The 26,622-nt window shown below is 39.0% G+C and overlaps 1 long non-coding RNA gene across 1 annotated transcript in view; it reads right to left on the bottom strand.

The window, feature by feature from the left end:
* Positions 1–2,484: 2,484 nt before the first annotated feature.
* The window catches only part of LOC138917679 (uncharacterized), a 37,753-nt gene continuing 13,615 nt past the window's right edge, over positions 2,485–26,622 (bottom strand). The window contains exons 2-4 of the long non-coding RNA XR_011426024.1: positions 13,916–14,076; positions 10,979–11,204; positions 2,485–2,588 (exon numbers count right to left, since the gene is read on the bottom strand). This is a non-coding gene — a long non-coding RNA (uncharacterized lncRNA). The remainder of the gene's footprint in view (positions 2,589–10,978; positions 11,205–13,915; positions 14,077–26,622) is intronic.

Here is a 26,622-nt window from a genome sequence, read left to right as displayed (position 1 = left end):
AGGAATAGTCCTGACTTGGGCTTGAGGGTATATGTATGGGAAGCCATAGTAAGAATAGACCAAGTGATTCCAGAATATGGATAAAGGAAATTGTCTCAACCTGGGTTGTGAACCTTAGAGAACAATTTGTTAAGAGTCTGATTAATTAATTTAGCATCATCAAATTAGCATAATAAATAACACTGAGTGCTTGAGATTTACATATTGAGATAGATTTTATGTCACCCAAGAGCTCTGTAAATTGTAGTCATATGTTGTGTTCTCTACTTCATGTACTAAGCAAATGGTAGAGTGAAGAACATTATCAGGGACAGTAGAGGGGAACATAAGATGAAGGCCATATTCTCCAAATATTACCATAACAATTATCCTTTCCCACTTCTAACCCCTGGTACTATTTTCCTAGGAGATGACAACAGAAAATATACCACTAGACTTTTGCTTCAGACTTACCTTAAAATTTTTCTCTAGGGCAGATATCCAGCCTAAGATACTTCTTCGAGTCAAGTCACAGAGACATTCTAGTGATATCTTGCTACCCTTGGCCACAACATTTGTGTCCCTATGCTGAGACTCCAGCCTCCTTTCCAATCCTAACCAGGATTCCTGTAAAATTCTCCAATGATTCCCTCTCCTAAGACACTCATAATTGCAAGTCTAAATCATGGATTGCTAGCCTGGGTCTCCTTTTGTTTATCGGACATCTCATGTCACTCACCAGTTTCCCTCTGAATTTAAGAATTTCAAAGGCTAGATCTAGGAAGTGAAAAAAAATCCCTTGATATAGAGCGAAAAATGGTGTTTAAAAAGCCCACTAGTATTATATACTTTTAAAGAAAGTTACTTGGCCAGTAAGAAGATTTTCATTACTGTGACGGATACCTACATTTTAGTTTCTAACTGACAGACTTAACAATATTTAGGAAAATTGTGAGAAGTAATTCTTATCCCCTAGAAGACTAGAATTCAAGAAACTTCCGTTACTCATAAGTAGTTTTATTGACTGAGAAGAATAAAAAGATATTCAGTAAAAACTAGTCCTGTACATATGAAGTAGTAGGATTAATATAAAATATGAAAGTAAGCCCTTTCATAATTGTAAGCTTGGTTTGAACTTTTGTTTATTCAATTTCTAAATATCATTGTTCAGTTAGAACCATATAATAACACTTAATGAGATTATTTTGCCATCCAAAGTAATTTGTTGCTATTCACTCCTCAAGCACAGCTCTCTACCCTCATTTTTACTCTCCAATTCCAAATTCCAACAGATAATTCAACTGGATGGTTAGACTGGGCTAGGGGTGACAGACAACTAGGTGATATGTAATAAAAAATCAGAACAGGTCAAATTACTCAGTAGATATATCCCCACGTAAAGCTTCAAAAGGTAACAAAGAGCCTGATTAGTGATTGTGTGTAATGTTAAATTTAGAGTCAGATCTAAGATTTGGGAATGGTCTTTAGCAGGCAGTTATTGTTGCCTCGCACCCTCCCCTCTTGGAAAAATATCTGCTATGTTGCAATCGCTGAGCAAATGCCAAATGCCTTCTGGGATATTCTGATCCTGCCAAGAATACCCCCCTCCCTCAAGCTCTCATCTTCTCTGTGGGAAAGCTTTTGAATTTCCAGTCTCTAGCATGCCACACCTAAATCCTGGCCAACCAAACCTAACAAGTGTGTGGTTCAAGTGGTCCCTTAGATGGCTTGGGTAACGAAAAATGTGCAGGGAACAGAAGAGAATTAGAGCACTGATGATATCACATGCCTGTTTAGAGCTTATGTGTGACTCCTAACACAAATAGAGGGAAGAAATTGCCATTAGAATTCTACTGATGTTGGGATCAATAGTCATTTTATGTCATGATTGATAAGCATGAAAAGGAACAGAGTAAAAACCTTGTTCTATCGGTATGATGAGATTGATACAAAGTAAGAAAATAAGCCTTTTTCATAACTTGAGTTTCAGTTAAAACTTGCGTTTATTCAATTTCTAGATGTAATTGAACCATGAATATGTACCATGTAAGAGATGATTTTGCTATCCTAAACAATTTGTTGCTATTCACTCCTCAAGAATAGCCATCTATCCTCATTTTTTACTCTCCAGTTCCAAATTCCAACAGATTATTCAACTGGAGGATTAGACTGAGCTAGGAGTTGGAGACAAATAGGTGATACTTAAACACAAAGAAATGGAATACATAATGTAAATATTTGACAGTTCTACTCGATTATGAAATGAGTTAGGTGTTAAGATTTAGAAGTATAACTGCTGTGAATTTTTACTGATGAAATGCTGAATTGTGACCTTGGCTATTGATATGGTTGGTCACATGTGATAAAAGGCAAACATTTGTACGTGAGAACACAGGCAAACTGGTTGGCTTAGAAGAAACTTCAAATCTATTTTTATAAATGGAACAGAAAAAGTGGAGTCAAATAACATAGCAAGAAAAAAGAAAAAAAGAAAGATAAGTTTACCTCACAGTCCTGTATGGTAAAAATCCCGATGATCTTGAGATCATTTATCCTGCAATCAGAATAGCACCCACTAGCCCAGAGGTAAAAGTAAAACTTCTGAGCTGCTAAAAAAAGGAAAGAAAGAAAAAAGTTTAAAAAGCTATATACTAAAGCTCACAGACTTTATCAGTAGAAAATTTTCTAACATTTAAACATTTAAATAAACTTGATTATTTATTCCCCTGGCCACAGGAGATTACAAGCAATAAGTTGTTTTTTCCCCCTAGTCATTATAAACCTCAGGATTTGTTGTGTGTCTACTGTGTGTGAGGGATAGTTACATAAATAGCTAATTTTTTTCTCCCCAAAGCCCCAGTACACAGTTGTATATCCTAGTTGTAAGTCCGTCTACTTCTATGTGGGACGCTGCCACAGCATGGCTTGATGAGCAGTGTGTAGGTCTGTGCGCCCAGGATCTGAACCAGCGAACCCCAGGCCGCCAAAGTGGAGCATGGGAACTTAACCACTATGCCACCAGGCCAGCCCCTAAATAGCTAATTTAATCCTATGAGCTATGTATTCTGCTTCTTTTCATTTCACAGACAAGGAAACTGAAGTCGAGAGAGGTTGATAAATTTGCCCAAAATCACACAGTAGAAACTGGTAGATCAGGATTCAAACACAAGTGTTTCATTAGAGAGCACATTTTCAGGTATTAATGGCAGACCTCAGGGGCTGTGCATACAGTGATGAGCAGGTCAGAGGATGTTCCTGCTGTCACAGTCTACCAGGGACGAGGAACTGTAAGAGAAGAGAGAGCTGGCAGGAGCAGGAACTGATGCTGACAGTGAACAACAAGGAAAGACGCTGAGGGTTGGGAAGCACCAAGCTCTTTACAGTTATTATTTAATTTACTCTTTACAACGATCCTGCAAGTCAGCATCAGCACTTTTCAGATGAAAAAATTGAGGGTGTAGAGTTAAGTAAATGTTCCCAAATTGCATAACTAGTAAATAGTAGACCTGGGGTTTGAATCCAAGTCTGTCTGACGTGAAAGCTTAATTTCTTTCTCCCACACCTCACTACTCTAACAAAACCCCACAAAACAGGAACTTAAAAAGCATTTCAGTCTAGGCCACTCTGTATAAGAGGAAACAGCCCTGGATACACTACACTAGCCTGTGAGGACTTTGTTGAATTCATAAAATGGTTGAATGTGAAAATGGTACAATAATGAACTTGTAAAATTAAGACCCTAATATTCAAAAACTGGTTCCACTAGGTTGATTACTCTCTGTTTAAGAAAACAGGGGAATGTATAGCATATTTTTAAAAGTCTAAAAATAGATACAGTTAAAATAAAACTAATTTGTGGATTTAAAGGGATGAGCTTCAAATATCTGGAAAATTCCCCTACGTGGAATATGTCTTTTCTAATGATACTTGATAAATAAAATTTTCTGTGTTGAAAATAATACAAATAGACATATTAAAAAGAGGTTAACACTATTTTGTGTCACAGGGCCCAACAAAAATCATCTCAACACTTTAATACCAACTTGGGTTATGTGTTAATACTAGGTTATACAGTATCTGAAAAATGTTTCTATGAGTTATAAGAAATTATAATTTATCAGGAATTCAAGCTATTAGATAGGTAAAATAATTGGATTTCTTCCCATACTATACCTTTTTGAGGAAAAAAAGACACTAGATGTTCTCAAAAAACCTCTGAACTTAAAATTCAGTTATAACAGCAAGTAAACAAAGGGTTGACTTTAAGGAATAATGTATAAGTTATGTCTTAAATGCAATATTTAACTGTATTTCCTGCACTTTTCCCATCTACAGTGCTATATTGATGATTGGGCTCATTATGATAATCATGATCCACAATGTGCCCTCTGATCTATAAAAAGACAAAAAGCTAAGAAATACATTCAATATAATTTGAATAATATATTTGATTTCTATCTTTTAAAAAATTAGCCAACTATTGCTTATCTAGTAGTTTTCAAATAACTCAAATATTAATTAGAAAACTTCATTCTCCAGTCTATTCATGGGAACACTTGAAAAAAATATTTATGGAAAGCATTTCTAGAAATATAAGAAAATCATATTTTTGTTTATTGCACATTATTTTTTTTGATTTGTGTGTTCTTTTAAAGTCCCATGTCCTGCTTAGGTGTTTGATGTACTTTTTTTTTTTTTTGCTGAGTAAGATTCACTCTGAGCTAACATCCGTGCCAATCTTTCTCTATTTTTTAGTATGCAGGCCACCAGCACAGGATGGCCACTAACAGAGAGGTGTAGGTCTGCGCCTGGGAACCAAACCTGGGCTGCCCAAGCACAGTGCGCTGAACTTAACCACCAGGCCACTGGGGCTGGCCCATGTTTGAAGTATTCTTTTTTTTTTAAAGATTGGCACCTGAGCTAACATCTGTTGCCAAACTTCTTTTTCTTTCTTTTTCTTCCCCCCAAATCTCCCCAGTACCTAGCTGTTTACTCTAGTTGGGAGTGCCTCTGGTTGTGCTATGTGAGATGCCGCCTCAGCATGGCTTGATGAGTGGTGCCATGTCCACACCCAGGATCTGAACCGGCGAAACCCCAAGCCTCCGAAGCAGAGCACGCGGACCCAACCACTTGGCCAGGGGGCTGGCCTCTGAAGTATTTTTAACGAAAAATTTTAATAATTTAAAAATAGCTACTAAGAATTTTTCACTTGGTCAGTGGACATAGACAACATCCAAACAAACAAAAAAATACCATTCTTTACTTAATAGCTTTAATGTTTTACTTGTGTTGCAAGAAAACTGTGTGGGAGATAATTACTTAATTTAGACCTATGTATTTGTATACTCAAAAGTGGTGCTTTATGTCAATGACAAAAACTTAATTGTGCATAAATGTTAGTTTTGTCCAAGCCCTTTTGCTAATTGTGGGGAATTTTTTAAAAATCAAGGAAATGGATGTAGTTTAAAGTACAAGAGAAAGGGAAACATTTTCTTCCTGGGTATTTACATGGGGGATGGAGGATGCATAGTCACAACTACTTTTTCTAGATTTTCCAAGACAGTTCCAATTTTAATATTCCATTTTGAAACCATGTTGAACCATTCACTTTGGTTTTTGTTTCAAAATGTTTGGACACCATAGAGGGTAATGCTCTAATATTTTTAAGAAAATCTTACTTTTACTTTGATTCCAAATGATATCTAGGAACATCAGAGAATTTCTAAAGGTGAGTCTCACACTTATAAAAACTTAGAGCATTTAATTCATAAAGAGTAACTGATTTTGAGCGGGTCTTCTGATGGGCTTCAGAAATTTTATGAAATATGATTTATAACAATATACGGAGATCTATTTATGAAGCTAGAGATTCTCTGAAATTCTTTCTTCTAGCTTAAGGCTTCATACAGCACATGCATAGTGATTAATCTGCAGGTTAGAAAGAGTCCGTCGTCTATTATTAGGACAGCATTTCAACCATGTAAAAGAAGGTATTTCTCCTTTTAAAAACATGTACAATAATTATATTTTTTAAGAAATCGCTTAAATATTGAATCAGTATGACAGGCTTGTCAAAGCCACAATTGAGTAATTGGCCTACAATCGTACTTTGCACACCTAGATGAGGCTCAGATAGTAGACTCGTTAAAGGAACATAACATCGTGTTTTCTTCCCTTTTGAAGGAAAGGAAACATTTTAGTGGTAGAAGTGTAAAGACAGAACATACCTATTTCTTGCTTATAAAAGAATATGTTGAAAGGGAACCTTATCTCCACCTGCTTGACATCTTCTCAGAAAAGACTAATCTTTTAATTTCCTTTCTTTTTTCTCCTTACAACTTTTAATTGGTTCACGTGTTCCAGACCTCAGGGGACAATGTCATCTTTCAACTTTAATGTGGCGTATTCTCAATATCCTAATGCCTATGCACATACAATGGGTGTGATTTTGATGACTCCTAAGACATACTTGTTTTTGTGTCCTACTTGTGTCACCTATCTTTTGTGACAGTTATGACATACTTCTTACATATCAAATAAAGATTTTAAATTTACTTCTTTTCTGAGATTAATTGCACAGAAAGTTATATATTAGGGTCATTATTACTGACTCATTATGACCCTGAAGGTATGTTTTAATAACGAGATCATACACACGTACCAAACAGGAGAGCTCTTCTAACCATCTACCCATTCATATAGATTGGATCTAAAAGCTGCCACAGAAAGCCCAAAACTCAATTCACGTTAGAGGACTGGAAATGAGAGAGCATTTCTGTTTGTATTTGATTTCCTGGTTCTGTGTCTTTATATAACTAAATGATGTGAATTCACATAATCGTGGCCAACAGCCAAATCTTCCACAAGTGCTTGTGAGTGTATATGTTCATGAGCAGACATAGCAAAGATTCCTCTCTTTGTAATTCATAAACTTTTATATCTAGACAGAAGCAAGCACAGTGTAATGTGGGAGCATTATTTCTGATGTGTGTTGTAATAATTTGCAGAGACCATTTAGACAACTAAAAATATATGAATTAAATGTGGTGCTTCTAAAGAGAATTTTTCTTTTTTTTCCACTCTGGAGAAAATAATTTGCTCTTTTACTTAATTATTTTTTTCCTTATAACTCAAGGAAACCTATGACATTTTTTCTTGTAGGTTTCTTAAATAACATACTATAAAAATAACATATAGTAAATTCAAATTTAATTAAATAGGGAAATATTTAAGAATGCAACTTTTACATAACACTCTTCCTTGAAATTTTGATAATGCCCTTACCTGAAATTTTACTGAGCTTCAAAATTCATAAATGTTTTTCCCCTTTCTTAAATAAAACATCGTCCAACATGTGATTGGAAAATAAAAACTTACATACTAGGATATTATCATTATGTCTATTCATTGTATATGACATACTGCTTTATGTGATTGACCAATTTAATCTGTAAGCGATGTGTGTGGTCACTATTAGCAGCTTAAAATAGTCACAATGAACTAGATGTTGATTTTCTTTTCTTCTCCCTAAAGCCCCCCAGTACATAGTTGTAGGTCCTTCTAGTTCTGCTGTGTGGGATGGCACCTCAGCATGGCTTGATGAGCAGTGCTAGGTTTGCGCCCAGGATCCGAACCAGTGAAACCCTGGGCCACCAAACTCGCGTGCGAACTTAACCACTCGGCCATGGGGCCAGCCTCCTAGATGTTGATTTTTAAACCAAGAGAGCATTAGTGGTTTACTACATTTTCTCAGTTTGAGTGCATCATCTGGGAAGAGCAAGACCTTTTGCCATCCTTTATGGTCAAAATTCATTCTTTTAAGTCATTCTACCCCCCTCAGTGTTCACCGGAATGAGATTCAACAGCAGCTCTCAAAACCCATATTTCACGATCATTCCATCTCATTCAGCTCACAGCACTGCTTCTCTTTGCTGTGCCTTTGATATCTCCAGAGAGCCTCTCTATTGACTCCTAAAAATTCCCCCCTCCACCCTCCATCCTGCTTTAGCTATCACCCTGTCTCTCTCCTCTTCCTCCTGAGAGAGGGCTACATTCAGTCCCTCCTTTTTCTCGTCTCTCGTTCACTCCTATATTCTCTCTCTTTTTTCTTTTTCTTTTTCTTTTAGTAAAATGTATATAACATAAAATTCTCCATTTTAACCATTTTCAAGTGTACCGTTGTGTGGCATTAAGTACCTTCGCATTGTTGTGCAGCCATCACCACTATCCACCTCCAGAACTTCTTCATCTTCCCAAATGGAAACTCGATACCCATTAAACAGTTAGCTATTGCTCCTCTCCCACCATGAGCCCCTGGAACCACTATTCTACTCTCTGTCTCTATGAGCTTGACTTTCTGTCTCTACTGCTCTATGGCACATAAGTGGAATCATACAGTATTTGTCCTTTGGCAACTGACATTTCATTTAGCGTAACGTCTTCAAGGTTCAGCATGTTTCTTTAATTCTCTTTGTTCTGACCCTGTCTTCTCCATGTCATTGAAACGTTCCTTGCCAAAGTCACCAGTGACTCCCTACTTACTCAATACTCTGGAAAATTGTCTTTCTTTATTTTTCAGTGGTCAACTACGGTGGCTTTGGAACTTTTTAATACTCTCCTCTCTTCTCATTTCTAAGACATCCCTCTCTCCTGATTTTCCTCCTCCATTTCTAGCACTTCTTTGTGGGCTCCTCTCCACCTTAAATACTATTTTTCTTCTTTCTCTATGCACATTTTAGAGCACGCCCCTTGGGTGATCTTGTCCATTCCCATGGCTTCTACTATCATCCATGTGTAAAAACCATAAAGACTCAGACTCTTTATCTCCAACTTAGCTTTGTTTCCTGAGCTCCAGAGGATGGCGAACATCTGTAGCTGGAGATCTCCACATGAATACTCCACAGATAATATGTTCAAAACTGAACTTACTATATTTCTCTGCAGATTTATATCGACAAATGGATGGAACCATCCTCTGAGTCACTCTTGACTTTTTAACTTTCCCTACCCATAACATTTAATTGATATCTTAAGTTTCCTCAGTTTTTGCCCACTTAATATCTCTGGAATATCGTGTTCTCTTCTATTCATTCTTGCTGCTACTGCTACTTGTCAATTCAAGTATTATTCTTCTCTTTGGGATCACTGTCACAGCGTCCTAACGAGTCTGCTTCTCTTCCTTCAGTTTCATCCCCAGCTAATATATTCTCCACCTGCTGCCAGCATGATCTTTCTACAAAGCAAATCTGATTGTATTGCTCTCTGAATAAAATTTTTGAATGCCTTTTCATTGCCTTCGGGAAGAATTCCAAACTCCTTTGCATAGCATGCCATGTTCTGCAGGATCTGGCCTTTACATCTAAACCTCAGCACTTGCTGCTTTCCCTTATGCATTATCAGTTTCTACAGGCATGATAGACTGCCCTCAATGCACTCTTCTCGGGCCATCATGTCTTTGTAGGTGCCATTCCCCTGGATAACTCCTACTTGTCCTTTAGGACTCAGCTCCAGGGCTACCATCTCCAGGAAACCTTTAGGTGGGTATGTAGTGGATATGATGATGTGCCGCTTGGGTTCGCCTACCTCCTCAGGACTGAAACACTTATTAACCCAACTGCTGGTGTGTTGGTGACAGATAGATCTCAGCTAAATTTTAATTTGGATATTGCCCTTGGTTGAAGAAAGCCACTTGCTTAAGGGCATGCCCTCCATCCTAGGGGTAGGCCATACACAATGACTAGTTGATACTGAAGTATAAAGACCTGATCCCATTGCCCCAACTGGGACAACTCTGCAGCTCATCCTAGCTCCATAATTCTCCCAAGGGATGGCTGAGGACTTTGTATGCTAAGTTGGGTATCACAGCTCAACTTCGTCTTCTGCCCAATCCAGCTTCTTTCACTTTCCTCTATAGGTTTTGATTCTGAAAGCAAGCCTCCTGCACACAAATCTTCATCTTAGAGTCTGTTTCTGGGAACCAAATAGCAACACTGGGTTAGGACCCTTGACACCACTTGCTTATTCCTATCATATCTCTTATCCCTCTAAATCATAATTGTCTGTTTACTTGTGGGGCTATGCCTAAATATAGTGAGCAACTTGAGAACAGGGATTTTCAATCTTGTCTTTTTATCTTCACTTCCTTTTTATCCTCACTCATTAAATCTTTCTAAATAAATGAATGTGTAAATGAATGCATGAGATCACCATCTTCAACAGCCTTGGGGGCTTTCCTAAAATCAATTCAATCCTTCCTGAACCTTATTTCTTTTAGGAATAGCCCCAGAAAATCTGGATTGTCTCTCCTAGGATGTATTTTAGGTTTGCTGCTGCTCATGCTTCATGAAACTGTGAGAAGCATAGATTTGGAGATCTGGATTTAGAAGCCTAGATTGAATTCTCAGTCATCAAAGCTGTGTAACTTTTAGCAAATCATATGACCTCTTCACGTCTTGGTTTTATCAGCTGGAAAATAGTAATATCTAGTCCATAAATACTGTTTGGCAGTAAATAAATGAGATAATGTCTGTGTGAAGTGATGGCACGTAGTAGATACTCCCTTTTTTTTTTCTGTTTAGATTTAACTTACTCTTCTTATAACAATTTGCAAAGAAATAAGTTATAGTAGTGTGGTCTTACCGAGATGATCTCATTAGCTCTCATTATCTTCTCCTGCCCACCACCTGGCAAAAATCCATCATTCTCTGCTACTGTTCTTATTTTAGAAGGGAAAAAAGGGGCTGCTGAAAGCGTCTACTCAACAATGCAAGTCCCTGCTTGCTACAAGTTTTGTTATTTATCATGAGCCATCAAATTTGCTAGTGGCAAGAGGTGTGGCTAGGCGTGTCTGAGAGTGAATCAAAGGTGAGTACATGACATGAATGTAACACTACCTGATGGGTTTCAGTGAAGCGTAGGAGGGACTAAAATGATTAACAGAAGGCAAGGAAAGGTTAAAGGTATGGTAGCAAGGTATCCCATATTTAGGTACCTGACTCACCCATATTTCCAGTTTTCTTCTTCCCAGTACTTGGAAAATTACATTTCTCAGCTTCTTTGCAGTTGACTGGGCCATGTGGTAAGCTCTGGCCAATGACTGGGAGTAAAAGTAATAAATCACATGTAGGGAAAAGTATTTAAGAGCCGGTGATCAGATCTCAGCTAGAAGAAGTGTGGAATATTGAAGGACGTATGCCCTGGACACTTTCCCAGACCTGGAGCAGATTCTGCAAAAAGTTGAAACAACCTTTTATTGTGTTAAACTGCTGAGATGTTCCTGTTACTTGTTACCACCACAAAACTTAGCCATTTCTGACTAATGCACTGGGGCTCAGGAAAATTCAGGATAAATATGAATAAACAAAACATTTCAGGAAAAACAGGAACCATGGGCAGCTGTCTCTGGAAACAGAACGGGGAGGTTGTTCAGGACCCCTGTTGTCAATCTCTACTCTACTGTTCCACCACTAAAGTAACTTTGCTTCTCCCTTTGAATCTGCTCCTTTCTATGTCTATCTACTTCTGCTCCCACTTCTAATTGCTAGTTGTCTTTCTCTGCATCGTTGAATCTCTGTGTCATTCATCTTTCAAAGCGACAGAACTCAGTTGGTCCAATTTGGACAACCATCAGGAAGGGCTCTTGAACCAGGCTACTTCATAGGCTGCTGGGTAGTCTACAAATTGGCTTTTCTTGAGTCAAATGCCCAACCCTGCTCCAATTATGGGGTTAGGTCACGAGATACAAAACATGGCCACTGATGCGTAAGGAAAAGCTTGAGGCCTCTCCCCACTGTCAGGAACTGTGGATTAGTGTCCTGTTAGATAGGTGCTGCAGATATGGTAGGCACCATGTTGGCCTGTTCAGTAAACTGAGATACACACCTCGAAGGTCAGGCTATTACTCCATTGTTGTGCCCACTGGGCATAGAACTGGTTGCACAAATGCCTTGACTTTGACCTAGAAATTGACCTGTGCTTTCTGGGTTAGGAAAAAATTTGGGTTGAACTGACTAGTCTTCCTAGATGAGACAGGAAAAGTAGATCTAATGACCCTGGGTCAAATGCAGGAGATTTCTGGCCTCTTAGACACTTGTTGATCAAGAACTAGATATTTGATTTTGAGAATTTTTTTTGGTTGATAATAAGCACAAAAGACAATAGTTATTTTAGGGCAGTATAAAAATCAGTGATTTAAATATGGTTTTAATGTTAAAATATAAATTAGGGACTATTTCATTTTATCCTGGGCATTTGGTTAACTTATTCATAAATGTGAAATAAGAGCTTCCGTTTTCTCTTAACGTTACCTTCTTACCTGCCATAGTCTCTTATGAATATTTTTTTTTTTAAAGATTGGTACCTGAGCTAACAACCGTTGCCAATCTTTTTTTTTTTTTTCTGCTTTATCTTCCCAAACCCCCCGTACATAGTAGTATATCTTAGTTGCAGGTCCTTCTAGTTGTGGGTTGTGGGACACCGCCTCAACGTGGCCTGACGAGCGGTGCCATGTCAGCCCCCAGGATCCAAACCCTGGGCCACCGCAGCGGAGTGCGGCAACTTAACCACTCGGCCGCGGAGCCAGCCCCCTCTTAGGAATATTCTTTTTAATGCATGGTAGTCTTTGCTTGGGGTGTATTTATTTACCTTCTTGAAATGCTTATTCTATTTTAAACTCTATTTCTTAACCCTGCCCCTATTGTTTAACCTTTCCCTGAGGCACCTTCTTCTCTTTCCCAAAGTAACCCACTGCCCTCTCAAACGGCCTCAACTCCCTAACCACCCTCCATTCCACTCCCAATCAAAACTCCCATTGCCTCTGAGGGGATCTCAGTTGGGCTTAAGAGGACCTAAGCCAATTAAATACTACAAACTAAGCTAAGAATTTCTGGTAATTAATTGATAAAATAAAAATGCAGAACAATTTTTTTGCTCAGAGATGTCTTTCCACTGTTCTTTAAATTATTGCAGTTAGGTTCTTTCAGCTTTCTTTTGACACTACAAACAGAATAGGGGTCTCACTAACACTAACTTTTGGTTAGAGGTAAGGATACAGGACAGAGAAGGTGGATTTAATACTTTTTGAGAAACTATTACCACAATACAAGTAATTTAAGAGGCTACCATTTATAAAACATATTCTTATTTCAGGGATGTTAAGCTGTGAAAAAGTGTGCCATAAATTCTACCGAAACATAGTAAGTGGTAGACATTGGGTTGGCACACTGTGGGGAAGTAGGAGTGAGGGAGTGGAGTGGGTGCTAGAACTTTTATTGAGACCAGGTTCAGCTTCCAAACCTGTCCCTTACTAGCCATGTGACTTTGGGCAAAGCATTTATCTTCTTTGAGCCTAAGCATCTTCATCTGAAAAATGGGGATAATAATAGCTATAGGATTATTAGATATTTTATGTAAGATATGGTACATGAAAAATTCTAACACAGCAGGTTCTCAGTGGGTATTAGCTAAATTTGAATCTGCCTTTTAAGTAACCTGTAGACTTGAGGGAAGAGGCTCCTGTCCTATCAAGGAAATTGATAGAGAACTGGAAAAACTCTCTGGCTGGGAGAGAAAAGGTCTCAGCCTTGGATGTTCAACCTCTTTGCACTATTGTTAACTTGTTAATAATTTGCTTGTGGTTCCTTCCTTCCTTCATTCCTTCATTCAATCATTAATCTTTGAGTCTCTACTTTTTGTCAGGCACTAGGGATAAAAAGGTGAATAAGACATGGTGGTCTCCAGGGATCACAGAACCCATTTGGGAAAGAAAGACATGGTAAGCAGATAAGTAAGAAGCATTAAACTATTCTTTTAAAAATTGCAAGTCTTTCCATTAAAGAAACAATTTAAAAAAACAAGGTGGATTCCCAATATCTTCTACGATTTGTAAAATGTAGAAGTGTGGGTGATCTAAACTAAACTCTATCACAAAGAAAATTACCTTCTTCAACTTTCTCTTCTTGTTGGAGTTAATTTTGACTTTGAGATCAGGACATATTTTGTTTTTCTTCTGCTCTCACACTCTGCATCTGTTATCTTCTCTGTCAGGCAAGTATAGAAAGTAAACCGGCAGGCAAGAAACAATAAGCACACATCTAGAATCTAAAACAAAAGTGGTAGGTAAAATTTTAGCTCTACCTGCTTGCATAGTGCTTTGCATATGGAATAATGTATCAATAGAACTTTTAGTTTTTTTGTTGAGGCAGCATGGCACAGTGGGGAAAATATAGGCATAGCACAGAATAAGTTTAATTGTTGGCTTTACTACCGACTAGTTGTGTGGGCAAGTCATTTCACCTCACTGTCTGTCAGTTTCCTCATTTGTAAAAATGAGTGATAATGATACTTAAGGGATTATAGTAATAAACATATATGCCTACACATAGTAGGCCTTTAATAAATGTAAGTTATTATTCAAACCATAGGACACAAAAGGAAATATTTTCTCAGCCCTTGGATAACTGTTCAGAATACTCAGAAGCAAGATCTGGGTGCTAGGTGTGCTCAAACATTTTCTGAGCATTTTCTATGGGCCTGGAACTGTTCTAGGCACTGGAGATACAACAGCAAATGTCTCTGACCTCATGGAATTTACATTCTATTGGATCATGAGGATTAAAGGCGATAATTTGAACAAAGTGTCTAGAACTGCATTTTGCTTATAAGAGCTGCTCAATAAGTGTTAGTAACTCCTTCCCTCTCTCCTTCATGATACTCACTCTACAATGCATCAAATCCTTTTCTTGAGACTTGGAGTCAATTGGGCTCAGCTGAGCCCTACATTCACATACAAGAGTAGGGACTGTTGCTGGTGTTGGGCTACATAGCACTTGTGTTCCATAAACATGTTTGAAGTGTCCCTAAGAAGACAGATCAGAGTCTGCAATAGAGGATCAGCATCTATCCCCAACCCAAGGAATACAACTTAAACTATTGCCGGGAGACAAGGTAAAAGCTTAGAATGTCAGTTAACCAAAACCAAGTGTGGAAGCAGATTACAAGTTGAACAGAGCGAAAAGGTCCTGAGTGAAGGCTACGAGTGAGGCAGCAGAGCCGGCTTTCTTGGAGTGCTGCCTGCCTGGTATAGGAGTGCTTTTCCCACTTATAAGCCCAGGCAAGGCAAACGTGCTTGATCTTTGAATGTCTCTCTCTCCGTTTTGCATCACCCCCACATTCCAGGTCTGCCGCTCTCCAACAGCCCTGGGTGTATTTCAGGGTTCAGATAAAGAGCTCACAGTCATCTGGAGGAAATCTTAGTGCAAGCATAACGTTGACACTGTGATGGCCACACTATTACCCAGAGTCACAATACAGGGACTAGAGAATAAGCTGTCAATAACCACCCTCAGATCTGAAGCTTGCTTAAGGGAACACCATGTCTCTCAGCTTTTTACTTTCATGTTCAAGGCCCCTTTGGTGCTGGATGGATTGGGAAGTTGCTGCCTGGGAGGGTCTGTATGGTCTCACAGGGTATCCCAATCGTGAACAGAGGGAGGGGCAGAGGTTAGCACCAGGGGGGTGATACACAGAGTCATGCCTGAGGCTACAGACAGAAAAACAACCCAGGAGGCCAGAATCTGGGAGGATTGAAAACTGGTAGGGAAAAGAGCTGTGAGAGGGGGTGTACAAAGAGGTACAGAACAAACGCTGGAGGTGTTAGACTCGGCATGCTCACTTCCTTGTGATGACGGCTGCTGAGGGGTTGGGTTTGATGAGTTAAAGGTGGTTTTCCAGTCCTGGCCCCAGAAGCACTAGGGGACTAACATTGTCCCTTCTTATTCACAGAAGTGATAGTATATAACAAACAATTATTTATTGTAATATAATTATAATTAATTATAACATAATTAGTAACGCTATAATTATTTATAATAATAAATAAATAATAACCAATCAAAAATTTGCCTTTTAGTACCATTCTGAGGCTGTGGTAACCTCTTAGGCAAAACTCACTGAAATCTACTGTAATGAATTCAGAAGAGAGTAGTCGTCTAAAATAATTGCACTTTAAACGATATATTAAGCCATGCCTACCCTTCTCAACCCTGTCTTGGGAGAGGAAGAAGACAACCAGTTGTAAAAACAAGTTTGGTGTCCCTTTGTCCCTTTATAGGCTGATCCCTTGAGGGACTGTGACATCATGGACCTGAGAAGAAGGACAGGGCCTACGGAGAGCAGGGATGGTTTGGGGCAAGATTATCACATTTTCTATCACTGTCCTCTCATAAAGCCTGGTCTCCTGGCATAGTCTCGCCAAAAGCATACTGACCAAGGCTTAAAATGCAAGTCAGGAGCAGTGCATGGGCAGTCATGCGGGATGATGGTGGGGGTGAGATGGCGGGGGTGAGATGGGGTGTCCTTAAAGCCAGGCAGAATGTCCTCTCGCCTCCACGTATATCAGGACATTTGGAGAGCACTTTCTGCACTGTAGACAGGATATTTTTAGAGTCTTAACTGCCTCAAAGTGGAAAATAAAACCCAACAAGATTTTTAACTAATTTCTGTGCCTCCTTGGCAGCTGTAATATTATACATAGTAAATATCTAGGGTAAACCAAGTAGTCACATGGGAAAATTTCACACCTCTATTTTGGAATTATGTGCAAAGTTTGCCACATCCCTCATGTTGAATTTCACATAGTTAGATTGATAATCACCCCAGTTGAACATGATGATCTGTAATTAAATATCAGTCATCTTTCTGTTGCATAAAAATATTTGATTTCTCAACTCATGGACAAAGTCTGAAAAAAGGTTGCTGGCTTGCAAGGTTGTAAAAGTTGATTAACAAAGGCTAGAAAAAGAGTGAATAATTTGAGAAATTATTAGGTCCTCTGTTAAAGAAAAAAACAAAAAACATTAATGAAACTTTAGACTCAGTTTCTAACAGAAGAGTAAAACTCAAAGGGCATTAGCTTGTGCAAAAATTGAGCATTAGAACTCTGCAGTCCTCTGGCGTGTACATATTAGCCATGCTTAAAATTCCCCCTTTGTGCTAAAAAGGAAGTATTAGCAGAGCAGTAGAGCTGGGAATGCTACTATCCCATCCCCTTTTATCTTTTATTCCTCTTCATTTTTCTCCCCTTCTCTCCCTTGCTTGCCATCTACTTCTCATCGTTTCCTCCCTGTTTCCTTCTGCCTTCTCCTAGACTGTTAATCTCCTGTTTCGTCCCTTCTTATTTACAATCCTGAAGCCCTACCTCTCTCCTTTCTTCCCTATCTCCTTCTTCCACATCTCTCTCTTCAAGGCAATGCCGTATAGTGGTTATTAAGAGCATGGGCTCTGGAAGCAGATTAAGGCTTCCACTTCCGGCTCCACCATGCACTGAGTGATCTTGGGTAAACTAGTTAATCTCACCGTGATGCCACTATCTCCTATCTGTCAAGGTTCAGTTAGGGAAGCAGAACCGCTACTGCAGGAGGCACTGGGGAAGCGGAGGTCTGAAGCGGGAGTTGGAAGATCAGAGGGGTCACCCATCAGTCCATCTGAGAAGGCAGGCATGTCCACCTGCCAAAATGGGACTGTAAGTAGGGAGCTGGGGGAGAAATCTAGGGGAGCTGTTGCCTTGGAAGGTATGCAGTCAGCATCTGATGATGCTGTGTTTGATCAGCAGGGCCAGAGGTCCCAAAAAAGAGCAGGACATGGAGTGGAGGAATGAGGATAGCAGGAACCTACTGGTGCCTCTATGTCTGCCCATTACTGCAACTAACCATGATGACCTTCAGAGAGTAAGGGCCGCTGCTTTACTTCCGTCTTTCAAATCTCATGCAAATTCCACTTTTGGTCAAATCAAACCCAGAAGGATACAGGGAAGAGGATTCTGGGGAACCTAGGCCTAGCTTAACCAGGTTTTCACAGTACAAACCACCAGGTGAGTCATTTTCAAGATGCAGTTATTAATAATTCATAACTCATGGGGATGTTGTGAAAAGTAAATGAGACTTAACACGTGTAAAGAAAGCACTTATCACACTGTCTGACACATTGTAAGCACCCAATAAATGTTAATTGTCATTTACCCTTTGTTTTTAAGCCATTTCCTCTTACGTTGCACTCTTCTACCTAAGCACAATTACCACATTTCTCAGTGTCATTATCATTGTATTATCAATGTCCAGGAAAATTAGCAAATGATATGGGAAGTGTAACAATTAAATAGATATTATTTATTGAGTACCTACTAGGTGACATACACTGTACCTTTATAAGCGTCAACACTTAGAATGCTTATAACAATCCTATGAGCTAGGTACTATCATGATTCACATTAAAAGATGAGAAAATTGGGCTGTGCTGGTGGCGCAGCGGTTAAGTGCGCATGTTCCACTTTGGTGGCTCAGGGTTTGCCAATTCGGATCCCGGGTGCAGACATGGCACCGCTTGGCAAGCAGTGCTGTGGTAGATGTCTCACATATAAAGTAGAGGAAGATGGGCACGGATGTTAGCTCAGGGCCAGTCATCCTCAGCAAAAAGAGGAGGATTGGCAGCAGATGTTAGCTCAGGGCAAATCTTCCTCAAAAAAAAAAAAAAAAGATGAGAAAATTGAAACAGAGAGATTATTTACTTGCCCCAAATTGCACCGGATTTAAACACAGTACCAGTTTACAGTAGAGTAATGTTAGCCCAGCCATTTTAAATACCCTGTTTCCATTAAGAGTAGGAATACCACAACTAGAAGGACCGGCAACTAAGATATACAACTGTGGAAGGCGGGGGGGGGGGGGGGGGGGCGGTTGGGGAGATAAAGCAGAAAAAAACCCCCCCCAAAAAAAGATTGGCAACAGTTGTTAACCCAGGTGCCAAGCCTTAAAAAAAAAAAAAAGAGTAGGAATACCATCTGGAGGAAGACCATCTTCAAAGATACAGAACTTCAAAATTTGCGAGAGATCTCAGAATTCCTTTTCCATTGTTGTTGTTTCACACAAAAAACTGGGACAAATAATAAACCTGCCCTGCGTGGTTTGGACTATGATACCAGTGGTCAGAAAGAACTTGAGGTACTTGTGAAGGAGATGGAGAAAAGCTGAAGAAAGGTTAAAGTTAGTTCATAATTAGATAAAATTTTACAACCTGAAACTTGAAAAACTTGCTCCGGATGGACTGCCTGGCCCTTTGTAAAGCATGGCCTTGTGACTTTTACTGGAACGCAAAGTTCCTTCAGTGGTTCCAGTCGCTAACTCTCTTGCCCCTGTCCCAAGCTCAAGCTGTTCCCTCAAGCAGAAACTCCATCCTTGCAACTCCACAGATTGTACTCAGTGGGCTTGTGCAGGCTTTTAAATACTTTTTAAAAAAATTTAAAAGTTTGCAGATGGGGCTTATCACAGTTTCCACCCATCTCTCCTTATTGCCTGTCACCCAGACTTACTGAACTCATCAATGTTAACATGCCTCAAGATAGAAGGCATCGGAGCTTCCAACTTCTGCAAAGTAACAATTTCGAGAAGCAAGATCTGAATGGCTCAAAAGCCAAGCGGTGGAACCACACAGTTTCAACTTTGCCAAATGTGATACGCATTTTGTAAATGAAAAATCCTGAGACATAAATGCTGACTAAATAGGGAGAGAGTGAAGCAGAAAACCTAAGATTGCTCCTGAGTAGGCACAGCTGTAATCCCTGCAAATGCACTTGAAAAAGGGTTAATTGTGTACTTTTCAGTTTGTAGGGCTTGAAGTTTTAAAGTGTGCTATTAGGGAAGTATTGATGTCCAATGACTTGGAACACCTGTGGTATGAAAACTTGAAGGTACTAGAATATGATAAACGATAATGTTTCAGCTATGTTGACAAGCATGTTTAGAATTGGCGTGGTTAATAGTGCTGGTACTCATTTTTATTAACTGTCACTGAAACCTGGGACATGAAAATGATGGCGCTGTAAAATGAATTTGGTTCAAAAGCTGATTTTGTTGTTTTATGACACAGATTGACAAAAGTTTGTGACATAAAGTTTAAAACATGTGGGTGCAGTTAAGGTAACCATAGTATTTACTGGATAGAATCTTTTTTCATATAGATATGGAGAAAAATGGGATTATACATAGAGTCTAGCTTGCTAAAAAGAGACATAGGACCTTGCTTTTATTACAAGAGACAAAGATCCCTGGGGATCTGCATCTGCAAATTTCTCCTGCTGAGTTCAGTTTCCCGGTTTATGTACCTGAATCTTGGCATCATATTATCTTCACCACTCTCTTATCCTCTTTCTAGCACTTATATCACTAAAGATGCTTTTGTTTGTATGGGTATTTAAATCAAATTATTATTTTAATTTAGTATAAATGCTATAGTTTTGTTCTCCCAACCCCTGGCAACTTTTAGTCTCTGCTCTCAAAAACAAAATGCTTGTTTATAATGCATAGACCAAGATGGCTGTAAACAAGATTTTTAAAAATGCGTAATTGTTGAAATAAAAGAATCTCAATAAATGTGTTGACTACTATTCATTTGGAAGACTATGCAGTTTAGCACAGAATTTCAGAATGTGTGCAATCATGCATTTAACGTAAATAAGTAAATTAATACAAATCCAAATTCCTCATACACTAATGACGACATCTAGAACACATTATATCTTTCTCATTTTTATTCTGAGCATAGCACTTTGAGGCCTGACCTGTGTAATAAATGCACTTTTAGGACAGTAGACTTTCTCAGTTTCAAGGACTCTTTTGAGTGCTCAGGAAAGTATACAGAACTATAAGTTCTTGCGAACTTACAAATCAAAGCAGCCAAATTTTTTGGAAGAAAAAGAGGTGAAATATTCAGATTATGCTCAATCATTGAGTGGGGAATAGTTTTATAGGAGAGGTGTGTAAGTCACACAGTTAATATTAACAATAGCAGCAATAATAATGAGCTGGTGAAGCCTGGAAAACTACTACTCTCATTGGGCTAGAATTTTAGAATTATTTGAACTGCGCTGTCCAATAGAAGTTTCTACAATGATGGAAATGCTCTATAATCTGGGCTGTCAACGGTGGTAGCCACTAGTGATGTGTGACTATTGAGCACTGGAAATGTGACTAGTGCAACCAAGGAAGTGGATTTTTAATTTTATTAATTTTAATTAATTTACAGTTAAATTTAAATAGCCACATGTGGCTAGTGGCTACTGTATTGGACAATGAAGTTCTAAAGTGTTATTGATAAAGCCTCTTTGAGCAATTTCTTTAATTCACTCATTTATTCATGCGCATATTTATGCATATTTTTACTTTCATTAATTCAACAAATATGTTTTGAGTACCTTCTTTGTTTTGGGCACTGAGGATATAACGGTTAGCAAAACTGACCCAGGCCCTACCCTCGTGGAGCTTATATTGTCTCGTGGGTAGATGAACACCAATCATATAATCACGTAGCCGGTGGGATTTAGAATGTAAAGGTTCTAAGATTATCCTGTGTGGCTGATTTTTGTGAGGAAATCCAGGCTTTTCAACCTCTTTCAAGTCTTCTGACTTTCCCCAAGGAAGTGACCTCTGACCTGGAATCTGGAAGATGTTTGGCCCTATGAAAGGGATAGATCTTATCAGTTGACACTACAGAGATCAAGCAGTGTTGGTAGAAACAAATTTAGATAACTGTACTGACTACATATGTAAACAAAATAGTTGTTTCTCTTTAGAAAGAAGAAGAAGAAGAAGATCAGGAACTTAGTGGCTTGGAAGCATTAAAGTTGTCAAAACTGAAAGTAGAACAGTTGATCATAGCATATCTAGGGAGTTTCCAAATCATTTTGTCTCACAGTGTATAAAGGCAGAGACCCTCTTAAGAGCTTCTTTCTCTTTTACTGAAATAAGGTGTAGAAAACACACACACACACACACACACACACACACACACCCCTGCATATAATTAAGAAGTAAGAGTTCAGGTGACTTATATTTCCTTAAAGAAATATTTTGATGTTCCTGGAAACCTATACCCCTACTGAATAATAGCTAATTTTCTGATCTGGGCCACATCTCTTGCACACATGCCATGTGAAACAGTGCTGATCTCTTCCATTTAAATATTTCCCAGTTCCCTAGGATGGTTATCTGTGAAATAGATGATCTGAGAGTTCAGGAAACAAAACTATCCAAAAGGAGCATAAATAGTGATCAGAATCTAATTTGCATGTAGAATTCCAATCTCCCTGGAAGTTCTAGCTGATAATCTAATTTAACCGTGAAATGATCTACGATAATTTGAAAATAATTATGTACTCTTAAATGAGAAGCCACTAAAGTACGGCGGCACAGAATTAAAGTAGCATGTGACACTCTATAATTTTACCTGCTGTAATTTTAATTTGGGGTTTGGAGTCAGGGTGGTAATACTTCTTCAAAAACATCCTGATCCTGGTAAAATATCCAGGCAGAACATCTAAGAGAAATACACTCTATCACCCTCAAGAGAGTATAAAAAGTGTATCAAGCACCTGCCCCAGGGCAATATTTCACAAATCTGTCCAGTCTTATGGAATGCTGCCAGATGGCTGAGATCTATCCTCCCCACTGTACACCTGAGAGCAAGGGAACCAGGCTAGAGGTGTGTCTACTTCAAAATTATATTGTGTTTAATTAATAGAAAACACTGCATAGGAAACATGCTGGGGGGTGTGCTCTATAGAGCCACTGAGAACCCTTGGGTCAATGCCGTGTTGAATGCTTTTGTCTCACCTGCGAATATTGACACATATCCTTCCCTGAGCCTACATGTAAGATCTCTGTGAGTGATGAAAGTGATGGGACATTGCTTCGTAACTCAAGTCCGCAGATACTCTGAGGCCTCTGAACTTTATTGATTGTGCTGAGTTCAATTTTCTGTAAAACCCACACTGACTGTGTTTTCTTCAGGATATGTGCTCACTCCCTCCCCAGAGGTAGGCATTGCTACTAGGGGATCCCTGGGTTGTTTTTACCCTATGCTCAGTCTTTCTAACCTATGGTTTTACATTAAAGAACTTTTGAATAGGCCCTGGGTTATGGAGTGAGAGGTGGGGACGAATAGTGGGTGGGGAGGGAGAATTCAGTTCCTTTCACTGGTGCTCAATCACGGCCTCTCTGTCCCGTCAGTCCTCCAGGTCCAAACCATTATATTAGACATTTTGCAGCCTTTTGCATGCAGTTTACTACACAAGCAAATGATCTTGTGGAATACTTTAACTTCATATAATGTGAAATTTCAAACACACCCAAAAGCAGACACACGAGTATAATGAAGCCCTGTGTAGTCCCATCATTCAGCTTCCACGTGATCAACCCCTGGACTACCTTATTTCAACAACACCTCTACCCACTTGCCCCTTTATGTATTATTTTGAAGTAAATTCATGAATACTTTGCACCTGGATGGAGCAGTTAATAGAAGAGGCCACTGTTTCCCTCAAGATGGCTTTGATCCTTCTTTTCCCAACAGGAAGAAACTACGATCCTTGAGACTCCCTGGAATTTCATTTCAACCTTTCTTGTAGCACCTGTCACTTCTTGTCTGGAATTACAGGTCTTTTTGTACAACATATCTTTCCTGTTGAACCCTCAGTTCCTTGAAGGCAGGACTTAGGACTAATTCATCCAACATTCAATGAATATTTGTTGAATGAAAGAAGAAATGTATGAAGTTGAGTTACAAGGACTAAAATCCAAATTCAGGTCAAGATAAATCCACATCCAGTCCTGGGAACCAAAGCAGCAGACATTTCTTTACTCTGTGATTTGATCTGGCTTTTGTTTATAGATCTTATGTACAGATCTTGAATTTCTTCTAATCGACAATACAGGCTCTAGGCAAAATATGTTTATCTTGAATGATAAAGGAGCTAAATATGGCGAGAAACATATTTATCATTTATGATAATGTGGATAAAAGAAGTGGTTTCATGTTTCGAGTAGCAATGTGTTAATACAAACTTGAAAATGGTGATCCACATTTTGTAGGAAATACAAGAGAAATTTTGAAAGGACAATTTTCTTCCATGGGGTGAAGAAAATGGACTTTGTAGTCTGGCAGACCTGGCTGTGAATCCCAGCCCGGCCTTGAGCAAGTTACTTAACCTCTCTGACCCTTAGCTTCCTAATCTATTAAAATGGAAGAATTTTTCCTTGCTTCACAACATTGTGAAGGATGAAAGGAGACAGCATATGTGAAATCTCCCAGCACTGCCTGTCATATAGTTGGCACTCTTATGTGTTGGTAATAATATTAGCAACCACTTATTGAGAGCTTGCTATATGCTGGCACTAGATTAAACAAGATACAAGTGTTATTCTAATTAATCCTCATAGTAACTTTGAGGACAGTGTTCATATTTTCACTTTTTTGATGAGAAAACTGAGGTTCGGAGAATTAAATAACTTGCTCAAGTTCACACAACTAGTAAGAGCTGGAGCTGGGGTTTGGAGATTTGAACCTGAGTCTTTTTGACTGGAAAGAGGAATTCTTTGTAACTACTGTGCTGCCTAACATTCTTTCATTAAAATTTCTTTGAAACTTTGCATTGAGAAGGGCTATTCTTGAAACCTGAAGGAAAATGTTTTTTCTTTGAATCACTTATTGCTGTTGTAACCATATATAACAGAACCTGAGAAATACACAGCTTTGAATAATTGGGAATTTTTTTTTTTTTTTTGCTGGGAAAGATTCACCTTCAGCTAACATCTGTTGCCAATCTTCCTCTCTCTCCTTTTTTTTCCTCCCCAAAGCCCCAGTACATAGTTGTATATTCTAGTTGTAAGTCCTTCTGGTTCTTCTATGCGAGCCACTGCCACAGCAGGGCAACTCACAGACGAGTGGTATAATTCTGCACCTGGAAACTAAACCCGGGTGCCAAAGCAGAGCACGCTGAACTTTAACCACGAGGCCGTCAGGGCTGGCTCAGGAATAATTGGGAATTTTTGAAACTGGGAGAGTAAATAATGGAAAGATGAACATTTGAAGATCATATCCATTTTTATTTTAAAAACTTAAAAGAATAGTAAATTATCCAATAGAAATTAATATATTTACTTAAGGAATGCAGAATATACAGAGACTTTTTTTGTAACACCAATTTTAGTGATGTAGCAGGAAGATATACCTAAAGGCATGACTTCTGTAAGGCACCAATAGAAATAGCAGCATCAGAAATGTATAAAACATACAGAATTTGGAAGATCTTAAGCGAAAAAGTTAATATTAGTAAAGCGTTTAGAACAATGCATGGTATGATGAACATGGAATATGTATTTGTTGGATAATAGGAAGGAGGAAGCATAAAACACCCAATATATTAAGTCACTCAGAATCTGAGGCAGTGTCTTTAATTGTCTCAGGAAATACTCTGACATACCTCCAGGTAGGTGTATATTTTCTTCTTCACCTTCTCCTTAGAAATTCTGGCAGTTCCTAAATCTATTAGTTGCAGTGGTATCCTAGAACAAAAACCTAGAAGGTCTTGCATTAAAATATTCAGGTCGGCTCTTACTGTCATAACAAGGTTGCCATTACTGTCCTCTTTGAATAAAAATATTTAAAGGATTTGTTCTTCTAGAAAATGAAGTCCAGCCTGAAAACCTGTCTTTGAGGTTGAGCGGGAGTGGCTGGTCCCCACAAGCTTCCAGGTTGCGAACACAGATTTACTGTCGTAGAGAAAAATCTGAGTCAAGTGTCTGAAGAACAGGGTGTGATTTAGCTAAAATTGCCATCTTTATTACAGCATGTTTGGAAAAGTTGCCCCCGAACCGGCTGTCATGAGTATTTCTTAAATTAAAATAATTCCCACTGAATCTTTTGAAAGTAAATAGTTGGCATCCAAGAATCTCCCAGAATAAGCCATTGTGAAGTCTCGCCAGGACAGGAAACTTTGTCTGTGGCACTCACCTCTGCGTGCTCTGGGCCTGGCACCTGGTAGACACCACAAATCCGTGTTGACTCATCGTGGGATGAGGGGGAATTATTTATACCACAGTTCAGCCATACCAGGAGCCTGGCTTTGTGCTTATTCTTACAGTTAAAGTTTTCCCTAAGCAAACTCCAAAACTCCTGGATGTTATAGTAAACATTCCTCAAATAAATTTTGGATAATAACCTCAATAGGGTCCAAGTCGTATGTGGCAAAGATAAACCTGCTTCAGTATTGTCGCATCCTAAAACTCCCTATGGATTTGAACACTGGCAGAGATAAAGCAGACCCCAAGATGGTCTCAACTGGACAAATGTTGAATATAACAATTGCTACTTCTTCTTTTTTTTTGAGGAAGGTTAGCCCTGAGCTAACATCTGCTGCCAATCTTCCTCTTTTTGCTGAGGAAGACTGGCCCTGAGCTAACATCCATGCCCATCTTCCTCTACTTTATATATGGGACACCTGCCACAGCATGGCTTGCTGAGCGGTGCCACGTCCGCACCCGGGATCCGAACCGGTGCACCAGGCCACCGAATCGGAATGTGCAAACTTAACCGCTGCGCCACTGGGCTGGCCTCCACAATTGCCACTTTTAGTTGCTTTTGACAAAAATATTTGGTGAGGTAGGGAGCAGAGGAGGACAGTATGTTTGCTGTTCATGGACAGGCTCTTTTTCCTTTTTGTCCTGCAGGCTTTGGAAGCTAATGATAATACTGCAGGGTCCTCAAGGTAGGACACACAGGTCAGATATCCTGTATTTCGCGGGGCACCTGGACTTCTGA

The sequence above is a fragment of the Equus caballus genome, chromosome 15 (assembly GCF_041296265.1).
Source record: "Equus caballus isolate H_3958 breed thoroughbred chromosome 15, TB-T2T, whole genome shotgun sequence".
NCBI lineage: Eukaryota > Metazoa > Chordata > Mammalia > Perissodactyla > Equidae > Equus > Equus caballus.
This window is presented reverse-complemented; position numbering and strand designations above follow the sequence as displayed.